Genomic DNA, 13,885 nt, shown 5'->3' on the forward strand with positions numbered 1-13,885 from the left:
CAGGAACGCGGAATAGAAAATAGCAGAGGTTATGTAAGAATAAGGAAAGAAAACGTCAGCATAAAGAACACAGGCTACTAGGTATCGTTACATATACTGGCTGACATATATTGCTTTAGGATTAGCCTTACTATTTATTTAGTAAAAATATTGCTTGTTCCTTTAAACTTTATAAGGTTAAAACCTATTCACTACTGTATGTTTGTTTTCCTTTTGCAGATTTTGTAAAACCCGAAAACGCTTATAAGAGCACCACTGGAGCCAACATTGAGTTGTGCAGAAAAAATACTGAAATAAAGCCAGATCCAGTAAGTTTTTCCAATATTGCTAAGCTTAAGCTACTATATGCAAAAAATGCGCACTGCAGGATTATATTTTACCTAAAAATTGAAGGTTCAACTGAAGTCAGATCTGACAACTTGATCCACAATATGTATTCCTTATCTGTCACTGCTTGTAGATATTGGAGAATCACAAAACAATTTTCACCTTACTGACGGTCTCTAGGCTCTTACGGTCGCTGAAGGCCTCCCTAAGTGCTGGCATGAAAAGCTCTCGGCAGAGAAAAAATAAACAAATTGGAGCAAAACAGTCTATCAAATATTTACTGAATGTGCGACCTGGTATGTTGCACTCTGTCAAAGTTACGCTGCCTACTCAATACCATGCTGAGCTGGGCTTCACTGGTAGCTGTGATAGGTTGTTTATAGACATGTAAAAGCTGCAGAAGTACTTCGACTTCGAGAGAATATCAACAACGAGTTTGTATATCACGTGAAAAAACCTCGCGAGCGGGGATGGTGATAATGAAAGTATGTAAATGAAGACGAGATATCGGTGCCTGCAGGGCATAAACGCGCGCAGCTAGCACGAGTACGTACACAGAGTAGAGTAAGCAAGTTCAAGAGACATAAGGCTTGATACCAATCTCATTTAAGGATTGAAATGTAATCGTGTGGCTCATATGTATCCCCTACGCGCATGATACACATAAGTAAGGAGAGCCGAAACGGACAAATTATTTACTGGAATACATTCAGCGTATATTAATGAAAATATACAGAGGCATGCACATGGTTACTCCTCAACAACTCCGATATACAAAGGCAGATTCTCGAAGGCCTTTATGCACAAAAGCCACTAGATTGGGAACAATAAAAAAGTCACTTTCCTCGCTTAGGCACCCAGTATGACTTCATTAGACTACCTGTGGTTGTGCTACAACTACTGCCTGAAATTCAAAGGTTACGTCAGACTTAGCCCAATTTCTTTACAATCAAAGCAATGCTTTTAAACATCGTAATATTCGCACGTAAATAACAGTGCACCATGTTCCTCTGCCCGATCGTGCACAAAGCGTACACTCTGGCCGACATACGTTCTTCAAAATTTAATTGTAGCTCCTAGGCTATCCCTGGAACCTGTAAACCAAGCGTCGGGAACGCCTTTTGTCAGAAGCGCAAATGAACTTCCTTGGTGATACGATGAATTTATGGCTTGTTTATTGAGGGCGATAGGAACCGGCATCCTGCGATATTTTCCGGTCATCCCTTTCAGGTCCTCTACCTTGTGCAGTTCCGCAATATAGTTACAAAGTACGCACTGTGTATGGAAATTGCTGCTGCTTTTCGCACGGCTAGATCTTATTAAGCCGCTCTCGGGTATTGCACCATATTAGCCTGCGTCCACGAGCACTACCCACAGCATAGAGGGAGCTTCATGGAGGAAAAGAGAGAAAAAAGAGGAATAACCAAAATAGCGCCCAATATGAGATCCGCGTGGTATCGCATGGAAAAATTGTATTGAATTCCTCTTAGCTTAATTCCTCACCTGACCAACGCTCGTACATATTGAGAAACTCAATGGAACGCGCAACTTAGAGTGCAATTTATCAAATGAAAGCCAGGGCCAGCCGAAATAGGCTGCCCACTCCAAAACTCAGTATGTTCCGCATTGGCTGTGGCGGCGCCTGAAGGCGGTCATACCAAAGCACCCTAGCCATGTCTTTCTGATTCGCGCATAGGCTGGTGATGCCGTGCATTAGCGAAAATGCAACACATGTGAGGTTTATGCAGGGAAATGTAGCCTAGTTAAAAGGCCGAGCTTGAGATATATTTGAGGCTAGAAAAGGGATACACTTGCATGTGGTGAGAGACTGAGTTAAGTTTAGTTTAGTTGTCTGCTATAGGTGGGATTAGCCTTGCTGAGTTTATCAGCAATTGCTCCACCGCAGCGTCACTTATGCGTTAATAAAAAGCCCTAATATCTGAACTCTGCCCCAGTATGCACACCATCACTTATAACAGTACATATTCCATTCCACCAGTCACCACCTAAGCACACATTTACTCACAGTATAACACAGCCTACCCCAGAAGTCCCCATCTATGCACACACTCACTCACAGTGAAACACATTCCATTACAGATTCCACCATCTGTACACACCCTCACTCACTGCATACCATAGTCACCTCCAGAAGTCAGCATCTGCGCACAAATTCACTCACTGTAGTGTATAGTTCATTCAAGATCTCACCATCTAGAGTCAAGATCAATGTCCTGGAGAAATTTTAAAAGAAGGTGTGAAGCCTCACTTCTGCATGTCTGGCTTCCAATCGGGTAGACAATGTCCTGAAGTGCACGGTGAAGGGCTTCTGTCTTCTTGAAGGAAGCGAGCATCACACACCTTTCCGCATTCTACTCTGGTCAGCACATAATACAATGTTCTGTATCCCCGCATAAACCACAAATAGAACATAGCGGAGACAATGCCATGCCGCCTTATGCATCCAAGCAGAAGTACGAGCAGAGCTGGTATGAATTCGATGTAGTAGAGTGTTCTGATGTCTTCTCAGTCCCTTGGTCACACATGGCTTGTAGGGGCACACAACAGGGCACTAAAATGGGTTAGTACAGGTTTTTTGAAAAGTCTATTTTAATTGTGCGTGACATTTTTGCGGAAATACCTAACAGTTCTTTATGGGCGAGACTGGCTGACACCTCGTTGCCCCTGCCACCTGGGTGTGAGGGCACTCATTCAAAATGTAAAGTAAAGCCTCTGCTGTGCAGATTCTGCACAAAACGTAGATAGCTTAAAAACTAGACCTAAGTAGGCAACCATGTTCTGACCTTTGAAGGGCAGATTTTGAATCTGTTAGAAAGACAACAGGTTTGAAGTTTTTTTTTATTCTAAGAAGAAATGAAGGACCCGAGATAAAATTTAACCTTATTTCACTTGACAGCGCTCGGGCCCCATTAAATGGCAACAGCGAGCCGGACAAGACCTTAGCTTCCGCAAAGCCACCTCAATAGCAACAGTTTTGGGCCGCTGTGGAGGACACGACTTCAGTAAAGCGTGAAGGTCATGTATAGTGTACAGCAGGAATGTAAAAAGCCGCTGAGTTAGATTTTCTTACCTTGTCTAAAGAACCACCACTGAAAATGAGAAGATGGCGGCCATACTCACTTTCCAAATGTTCAAGTAGGAGCGAACGCGTTGCCGCTAAAGGCGAACTTCGTTTTGCTCTCACATGGGCAATCGTGACTGTATTGTCGAGGGTGAGAATAACCAAGGTGATTTCAACCATTTTTTTGCCTTCGAACAATAATTCCTAGAGAATTAATAGTATTAAGTGTCAAGCAATCTCTCGAATCCGATATCTTGCGGATTTGTTGAAGGGATTGCCAGCTCGCCTTTCCGAGGCGGCCAAGCTGCATTAGTAGTCTCTGTGAAGGGAGAATTTAGGGAGGTTTCGGATGTGACTCATTAAGTGCTGCATTGTTTGCTTCCGCCTGAGGAACTTTAATGGCTCTTGGGCCCTTTTTCTGGAAAACTTCGAGACATTCATTTTGTAATGCCAAGGGGTAAATTAAAGATAATTGGTACATTATGCGACTGAACACCAGTGCTTCATGAAGTTTGACCATTGAAGAAGGCTGGTTCCCCATTGCTCACTTGCAATTCTGAGGACCACAATGAGACGCGAAGAGATGAGACAATCGCATCGACAGGTTTTCACTGCTGTAGACGGGAGTCAATAATGGCAAATAGAAAAGGAATGTAGTGAATTGGCAAATGCAAGAGTGATCAAGGTCTATCTTTAACAGCACATGAAGTCTACCTACACCTGAAAACAAAAAAAAAGTCTGATTATTTCACTGATAGAGACAATCCTACACATTGAAAGTAAGCTTGTGCCAAACTTACAGCTTGTCGAGCAATCAGGGCTAATCGCTTGTTTTGGCAGGCCAGTAATACAAATACAAATGTCGTCAGCATATATTGACATAGACAATTGCCTGCAAGTTTTTCGCAATGAATCGGGAAGGCCAGCTATTATCAGGTTAAAAGTCGGGGGGGGGGGGGGGGGGGGGAAGAAAACTTTCTTGAGGCACACCTCATGATACAGCCCTTTCGGTTCTTATGGTACTCCCTGACCGTACTCCAATCATCCGACCACTGAAAAACGAGTAAATAAACCTCAGCATGTGCCCCTGTATTCCCATGACTTGCAATAAGTCAAAGATGGAACTCTGAAACATTGTGTCATGAGTTTTGCGACATCAAAAAGAATGGCTAAGGCGGAAAGGCCGAAACCTCACTGGTGTTTAATGTGATTCACCAAATCTATGACGCTATCTTGGGTACGTTTCCCGCCGAAATCCCGTCATTCATGTTGGCTGTGCCTTGGTGTGTTCAAGACACCATGATAAGCGTTCATTTTCTAGCTCCTCTATTACCTTAGCCACACAGGAGGTCAGTGACACAGGCCCATTTGAGGCAAGGTCAGTGATGTCTTTACCAGTTTTTAGGACTGAAACAATATATGCCACCTTCCATGACGGAGGGATGTCGCCAGTCTCCCTAATTCAATTGATGAAGTTTACGAGCTCCTTCCTGAGTTTCAGGGGAAGGCTTTGCAGCATTTGGTTAGTGATACTGTCGGGACCTGGTTCACATCGGTACCATAGGCCCCTTAGCGCAGTCTGAGGCTCCTTAAACGCAAACAGGGCGTCCATAGTAGACGTAGAGGAATCAGGTGGTGTATATAGGCCATTTATAGTGTTTGTAGTTGTAATCACATCTGCCAACCCCTCTGCCAAGCACGCAATGGGTTTTTATTTGTGCATTGCAAGACCGTCAAGGAGTCTTCATATTTTCGTCATCGACAAGAATACAGCCAAACCAGCACAGAATGAGGACCATTGCAAACTCTAGAGCTTGTTCGTGTGCCACCGAATGGCAGAATCCAGCCTATTGCAGGCCGTCTTCAAGTTTCTATCTCCCTTCTTCCTCATTAGTTGTCGCTCTGACTTTCTTCTCGCTACGCATACGTTCCTGAGTTTTAAATCCGGGGCCGGAAAATGATCAGGAGACTTGACCGCCGTAGTTACTGCCATTTTACTCTAAATTTTTTTGTCAGTAACATAACCAATAATACGTTCTACGTGCTCTGTACTGGCCCCAGTTGACAACGTGGATGATTTCAGGACCGGCCATACGAAAGTGGGCAATAAGGAGAAAAACCAGGTAATAATCACTTCGCATGTGATCAGGTATTGTTGACCACATCATGCAGACATCAGGTCAATGCAAAGTCAGGTCTATAGATGTCGCTGAATCTGGAGATCGGAAGAAAGTGGGGCTTCCGTCATTGGCAACACCCACGTCCAAACTGCCGATAGCGGCTACGAGTTTGCGTCCACGGGACTCCGTGTGCCTGTCACCAGACACGGAATGATGGGCGTTGAAATTGCCGCAGATGATTCGAAGAACTGGGAAACGGTCGCAGACCTGTTGCAGAAACAAATCAATTGCTAGCTTCTTCCTCGGGGACACGTACATGCATGCAATATAAAGAGTTTGAAAGCCGAGTTGTATTCGAACAGCCGCTACCTCAATGTCATCCATGCTAAGATTGAACGTTTAAAGAAACTTGTGTAATTTCCCATCGTACGTAAAGCGCGGCACTGCCTGCAGAAAATGACTTTGTGTTAAAGTTCATATGGGCGATATATCCAGTAAAATATCTCCCGCTTCTCAGACCAGCCTCGGGCAGGGCCAATACTGGTAACGAGGTTTCTTTCAAGTATACTTTCCGTTGAAATAACCCCCCTAAAATTGCAGCGCAGTTTCATTGCAATATAAACGGCACTTTTGGGTGGATTGTAGATCCATGATGTTCAACCATGATGTTCAGGCTGAAAAGAACTTAGCTGCGAAGGCGGTAATTGTGAACTTCAATGAAAGCACCAGCTGTAGGTATTTGTTCAGTTTACCAGGCGGCATCGCTTGAACATGTCAGCGCAAGGCCCAAAACAAAGCATGGTGAACGTCAGAAGCAGCTTGAGTTTTGAGCCCATTATTTTGCGCAATCCACTCACCCACAACGTCGATAAAAGATGCCGGCGGGGACACACTCTCGGCCACAGTAGCTAGTTTTTTTGTCACATTTAAGCCGTTAAAAAATCCTCCCTGGTATCGAGTCTGGCTGTGATGCGGTTGCTCAGAAACTAGACCAGTTTCGACTGGGGATCTAATAACTGACTCGCACACAGTGGACCTTTATATCTTGTCGGACTCATGTCTCTTTTGACACCGCTGGCTAACGGAACATCCGCCTCTAACGCTGGGAAATCTTTAATGCTTCGCACAGGCTTCTCAGTCTTTTGGGCTTTGGGACCAGCAATGAAAGATACTCGACGGTTTAGAGCGCTCAAACAGACGGGCAGCCACTTAAACTCCTTGGATGATCTCCACCGCAGTTTGCACAAGTGAATTATGCCTTGTAGGCTTCAAACACAGGGTCACCACCATGTCGCTTACAGACTGATATTTCAATGGTATAGTAAACGGCACGATAACTAATTTCTTCAGAGCATGGGACACTATTCCTTTCGTTAATGGCACCAAGGGCCCCCATGATATGAGAACAAAGCTGAGCTTTCATTTATTAAGGAGCACTTTGATTACTAGGGAAACAGAGGATGGAGTTTGCAAGTTTTGATTAGATAGTATACGGCTCCCTCGTGCGGAACTCTCTGGAGGGGTTAGCACCGCAGCTGTTTTTTGTGCAAACAAATGAGGGTATGTGCCGTAAGAAATTTGAATCTTGAGAAAAGAAATTCTCTAGTAGTGTCGTCGATGCATATTTGCATATTAGATCTATCTGGAATTAAATGCCGCGATATATTTTGCATTTATTTACTTAGCTGAGTTATGTGATGTTAGTTTGGTTCCTTGCAAAATTGTTACAGCGGGCAGACAAGGTGCAGAGAGGAGGTCTCAGAATTACGTTGAAAATATTGCTGCTTATGTTCTAGAAGTACTGCTTATTTACGACATTGGGGCATTTAATGCGCAAATGAGTGATACTTTTTTGCCATCTGCCGCCGAATGACCACTGTGTTTGTGACTAATTTTGGCCACATTGCTGTGTCCTAAATAAAATCAGCGTAATATTAGCCTCGGTGGGAATGTTAGAATAACAGTTGAAATTTAAATTTTTCCAAGCAAGTGTTTAAATTTCATATCGTATGGTGCTATATCAAACTTCACAGAACTGGCAAAATAAGGGCATCAGTACGACGCATTTATGAGTTAATAAACTCTCCCTTGCACGCTCTTCTGTTCTTTTTTTTCTCTTGAGCATAAAATGATCACGATTCCCATAATTACGCAATAATTATGTTATCAGCAGATTCTAGGTGAAGCCTTAGCAGTGGCAGGAAATTGCTGTTAATGATTTTATTTCGATTTTGCTCTCTAGGTTTGTATTAAATACAAAAGGTGATCATATTTTCTTATATATATATACTACGAGGACAATTTATTATGCTGTCTATATTAAAATCTTAAAATAAAAAGCAATACATTGTACACTAAAAGAACAAAATGGGCCTGGCTGAGCACATCGCCCCCGAAAATGCCATTGCTGTGCTCCACACGGACACAACGCGGTATTGGTGGGCGTTCAAAATGGGACAATACGCATTACGTTTTATGTTTTAGTTTCGAGAAAGTGCCATATTTAATAAGGTCGAGATATTGTTCTATACATTGAAAGAAACATTGTCGTGTGCATGCGTTCAAAGCACGCGCCATCCTTTTTCCGGTAACTTTTTTTCAGACTAAGGGTACAAATGCAGAGTTTTATGTTTTAAATCATATTTAATTTCCTAAAAGACCCTGTTTAGGGCAGATTAGAGGTGGGTACCAATGAAATGGATATCAAGTGCTAACACAATGCAATGAGGTCGGGATTCACGCGATGACTACAGTATATTTGGGCAGATAGGTCTAGTCTGCAACAGTGCGGAGAAAATACAATGAAAAATAACGATATGGGCATATATTCAAGAAATGTGGAAGAAATAATGAGTGCGATCGGATATGCATGCTGGTGGGATAAGGTAGGGCGCTTACAAAAGTACACTGTGGAACATTTTGGGAAAATAGCCAAAGGCTGGCAATTTGGCGACGAAATGAGAGGCGTTATTAATCACATTTATCTTGATACCCTTGATAAACTTATTTTGTGACAAGAACAATGAATATATCTGGCGGGCCTGTTTTGAACTCATTCAAGAATATTGATAAGATAAGTGTGATGCCGGCTGCAAATAATTATTCATGTTCAATAGCAGGCAGAGACGCTTTCCTAGATATACAATTGTTCTATTAGCAGGTAACATAATAATAGTTATGTGTTCCTGGGTAATAGGTTATAACGTCCAAAATCGCTTGAGGCTATGAGAGAGGTTGTAATAGAGGCCTCCAGAAATTTTGACCACCTGCAATTCTCGTAGACTGACATCGAATAGCAAAAAGGCGCTTTGCTTACCGCCTGCATCAAAAAGCACCTGCGACTACCGGGATTCCATCCATATTCCTGGGTACAGCCGTCAAACGCCCTAACTACTGCGCCACTTCGGCCTAGGCCTGTTGAAACATTAAGTTTTAGTGCAAAATAGTTGTGTGGCACTTGTCGAGGGCTTTCGCCAAATCTAGCGGCTAAGGCTGATCGAAGTTTAAATACGGCATGGTTAGGGTGCAATAAACGTGAAAATTATGCAAAAATAGCAAGCTGCTGTTTATGTACGTACTCCAGGGTAAGTCGTCACACCATGTGTTTATGGCTAAATAATGATGGACAAGACTATAGAGTAGCATTACCAATAGCATGTCGGAAATAAAGCTGGTTATGGCGGCCGAAATCACAATAGCTTGCATTTATGAGGCTAAAGTTCCGTTTCACCGATCATTACTCTCCAATCCTGGATGCGGTTACACGTCTTGAAGAGCGTTTTTTGTGTTGGTATTTCAGTGATTAATGAGGCAATCGACTGCGCACACGCTTATATCACACTGTACATTGTCTGTAAAAACAAATATTTTAAATTAAGAAAATAGGATGATTCAGTTCAGGCCCTAGAGTGATGTTAGGTTTTACTTGAACAGAATCAGGGTTTTGGTTGGCAAATTTAAAACTTCGAGCAATTCGTCACGAATGCTTTTATGCATATTAAATATCGCTAGGCCTGTTGAAACAATAACGTTTTAGTGCAAAACGGTTGTGTAGCACTTTGTCGAGGGCTTTCGCCAAATCTAGCGGCTAAGTCTGATCGAAGTTTAAATACGGTTGCATGGTTAGCGTGCAATAAACGTGCAAATCATGCAAAAATAGCAAACTGCTGTTAACATGACAGGAATTTTCCGAAACTCTCTTTTCGAAGGATGGAAAAGGTGTTTCATTTAAAGAAATATATGACACCTGTGTAAACACGTGTTTCATAAGTTTACAGGACACACTAGTAAGAACATATTGGAAGTTATTGAAGTTGCAATTCTTTTTTGACGATTTGAAAAGTGGAACAACCTTGCCGTTTTTTCCATTCGTCTTGTAGTGATCCTCGTAAACTATACTGTAAGAAAGTAAGAAGGAAAATTCCAAACACATATATCCTCTAATTAGATATTGTCTACGCCGGCTTATGATAAAACTTTAAAGGCTTCAATTTAGAGTGAAATACTTGATGAAGAAAATATGGCCGATGGCATTGAATGAGCCATTTGTGATTGTATTGTTGACAATGGCATTTAGGGCTCATTGCTAAACAGCACTATTACAAAATGTTGCATACTGAGTCTCAGAAGTGGCTACGCCTGTATCAACAATGAGGGATTAGTTCTTACGAGAATTTATTTCGGTTACTGCTCAAGTCCGAGTGGAAAAACGTGTGCTCTGTGTTACGAAGAGCGGGGAGCAATAACTTTGGCGTTCATTGCATTTTGCTGGTGCGACCACTCTTAGCACGAAGCTTACTTAAGGATAACGATAATTTGCTTTTCTCGTTGGGAAATTTAATTTTTAGGAAAGCGCAGCTTATATTCTTTTGAATATTGAATGCCGGAATGTACAGAATGGTTACACTTTCTAATTTTTTTTTTATTCAAAAATAATTTTACTAAATTGTTTGAAGATCAGTTACACAAAAGGACTTTAAATAAATGGACCAGGCTCATTATTAATTACGTCATAACGACGTATTGGTTTACTGCATTTTCGTCAGCAGAGGGGTTTAATGATCACGCTGTGTAGATGACATTACGGTAGCTGATTCCTAATAGGAATTTTATTAATAATGATCAAGCGCTTTCTCAGTAATTTCTTGCCAATTGATCTTAGATGATTGACTTAATGTGAGTTCCGCAGGTCAATTTCAGTATAATTTGAGTAAGGTTCATGCTCTTGTAGAAACATCGGAGTTGTCATGTTTCGCGATTGTCAGCTACGGGTTCATTATGAATCTACCAAGCTAGGTTTTAGACATTAAAATTCCGAAAAAATGAAATCTTGTGAATTTTGTTGCTCTGTGATGAGTTGAATTGTGTTAATAAATTAGCGGGGAAAACCGGGAATAATGCGAGGTGTCCTGTAACAAATGCCCACTAGGACTGCCCAGGTGCTGGGTGAAAATTTATTCATAATATTTCGAACACAAGATAGTCGTGCACGGGGACGTAAAAGTTTCTGGCTGACGGGAGTAAGTGCAGTGGTCAGCAGCATTTTCTACAGCGCCGACGGTGCTCTGTGGAGCAAGTCAGCGACATCTAACGCTAGGCGCTCGGTTTGAGTTCTGCACAGCACGCGCATGCGCGGCAAATTAAGGGGGTGCCTTGACATTTCTTCCTTGTGAAATCCCCGCCTTGCCACTACGTTTCCTACCGCTAGAGTCGCGCTACCTGCCTGTGGTGGTCACCAGACCGTTGAAGCGGTAGCGGATTAAGGCACGTTTCTGCATACGTACCACTCGCCGGCCTGTGCTTTCGCGAGGTAAAGTCAAGTTACTGGATCTGTACGGGAGCCAAATGTGGTGCATCTTACAGCTGGTGACCCAAGGCAAATACACGCTATCAAACAATACGCCCGTTACGAAAGGTGCGTGGTAGTAACTTTAATCGGACAAAACGAAAGCAGAAAACAAAAAAACATATAGGCTAATTCTTTCATTCTTAGCCTGCTGCGCGTTTGAAACGCACGATAATCTATTACCACCTGCGCTTGGTTTTGAACAAAGCGATCACCCGACATTGCTTTCACTCGCTTGCCTGGCCGTTTCTTGGTTCGCTCAAAATGCGTAGGATTTCTGACTGCTGTTGCATATCATTAATCGCGTAAATGGGGGCATGAAACGCGCGCACTGAGCGGAAATGAGGCAGAAAATTCAAAAACATGCACCGTTTTACTTTGGTCACACATGCGGACGAAGATGCACCCTGATCCTAAGTTTAGATGGTGGTGGTTTTCTCCGCAGTGCACCATCGGCGCACTTTAGACAAGGCTGCTTACTACATTACGCCCCCTACTTGCCCTATGTTTTGGGCATTTCAGAGGAGCTGAAAGTTGGGCAACGCTGGCAGCATCTTATATTTTTCTAAATTGTGCTAGGTTCTTTTTTAGCCAACCTTTTTATACTTGCTCAGCATAGTGCAAGGTTCGCACGTAATTACTGGGCAGGTGTTTTCTGACATCTCAGAAACTGCTTGTGACGATATTGAACTCCATTTGCCGTTCAGATGTAGTCTTGGAGACCCTCGAATCAGTGCCGCACGTCATTTGGAAAACTGTCGGCTAGATTTCAAAATGTTTAAGGCAACGCCGTACTAAATTATAGCCTTCGCCGCAGCAACGTTTTTTTGTAGGAAGAATCACGGTAAATATAACGGCATTAACGAGCTCACTGCCAATTGGCTTTGTATCCTTAATGAAAACGGGAGTAAATGTTAAAGAATTTATGGTTCTGCAGTGAAGCTGGTACTGCACGGCACTGCGAGAAATAGTCTGTGCTGTGTATAGAGACTGAATAACGCGCCGACAAGAGTATGCTAAGCATGCAATGTGTTTGCTACAAATGCAGAATATGCTTTTTTCATAATGCAGAATATGCTTTTTTCTCTGTTTCCCTGCTGGGCAAAAGATGCTGATTACAAATGGTCTCTGCTCATGGTATTCGATCTGCAATAAATATTGCCCACAACTTCATAACCCATGTATATAAACAAACGGCTCGGAGAAAGTTTCTGCCGTGTCTGTACAATTAACGCAGCCCTGTGCCAGCTGCCCTCACTTGATTTGCGCAAGCTTGCTAATCAAATCCGCGCACCTGAAATTCTATCACTACCTGTTACGTTTGTTTTCTCTTACGATCTGCTCAGTTATCGTTGAATTCAACAGCTTGTTATAGCTGCTCATTCAATCACGTTCAAATACTTTTTTTTTTCATGCGGGAATGCTTGTGGCTACTGTATTTACGCAGCCAATTTTCACGTTCTTTGTGTTTTAAAACTACACCTTGAGCTTTTCTTTCCACAACAGTGTTTTTACACTTAAATTGACTTCTTTTTGTTAACATTCACCTTTCAGTCCAGGCGATCAGCGCGGCACGATAAAGCTACTAAAGCACCTTACGGGCAAAATTACTACCTGCGATTACTGTACGCACAATACTGTGGACGTTTATGTAGTTTAGACCATTAGGTGCCGTTGTGCACAACATGACTGGAATATTGGTTGCTTCCTTTTTTTGGATTGTGCCTGCTTTACGCAGTGCAATGTAGGAACGCGCCGCAGCTCTTCCATTTTTCCTTATACCTTATTTTTGTACTGAGTTACTCCTGGGACTTAGGTGCTCGAACAATCTCGACGAGAATGTTTGCATCTAGCCTGGCTTCCTGTCATGGAACATCTGAGTTGTGCACAATTGAGTGGAAAAAAATATAGTTTATTGTATCGCCATTTCATTATGAACATGAGAACAGCAAGAGTTTGAGAGGTTAATATTTTGTTTGCTTTTCAGCTTAATCCCAGTAACCGCGTACAGAATTGCACATGCTACGATAAACAAATGAAAAGATACCAACATCATCCTACTGGAACATTTTGTATGGTAAGGCTTTTCTTAAGCATATTCACGCTACTTTTCACTGCCTAAAGCTGTCTACTGTGTGCAGACGCGCCGCTGGCACGTGCTTCTACTGCGGGAAGAAATAACATACCAACAAAAATAAGGCAACGTTTACGATGTTCGCATCATTATTGATGCAAGACTGCTAAGTAGATTTAGGCCGGCTGTAGTGACGTCGAAATATAATGCTTCTAACATGGAGTTTGCTTTGTGTATTATGCTATCAGAAATGATAGTGAGCGCCTCTCCAACAGCCTTTGCTAGAGATGTATAGTTGAAGAAAAAAGACTGGGGCTTCTCGCAGGTATTGAGGGCACGTCAAGAAAATCAGTCCGCACGGCTATCCCTTGCCTCATATTCTCACTATCGAATACATTAGGCTTTCTAGTTTTTACGTATCAGCTCAAGCAAGGGGT

At 42.5% G+C, this 13,885-nt stretch overlaps 1 long non-coding RNA gene across 1 annotated transcript in view; it reads left to right on the plus strand.

Annotated features, from left to right (window-relative positions):
- The first annotated feature begins 223 nt into the window (after window positions 1-223).
- Window positions 224-13,885, plus strand: part of LOC146193282 (uncharacterized) — a 58,279-nt gene continuing 44,617 nt past the window's right edge. Inside the window, exons 1-2 of the long non-coding RNA XR_014706428.1 lie at window positions 224-308; window positions 13,362-13,451. This is a non-coding gene — a long non-coding RNA (uncharacterized LOC146193282). The remainder of the gene's footprint in view (window positions 309-13,361; window positions 13,452-13,885) is intronic.

This window comes from Amblyomma maculatum, chromosome 4, assembly GCF_055883805.1.
Source record: "Amblyomma maculatum isolate TAMU_Amacu chromosome 4, ASM5588380v1, whole genome shotgun sequence".
Classification (NCBI taxonomy): Eukaryota; Metazoa; Arthropoda; class Arachnida; order Ixodida; family Ixodidae; genus Amblyomma; species Amblyomma maculatum.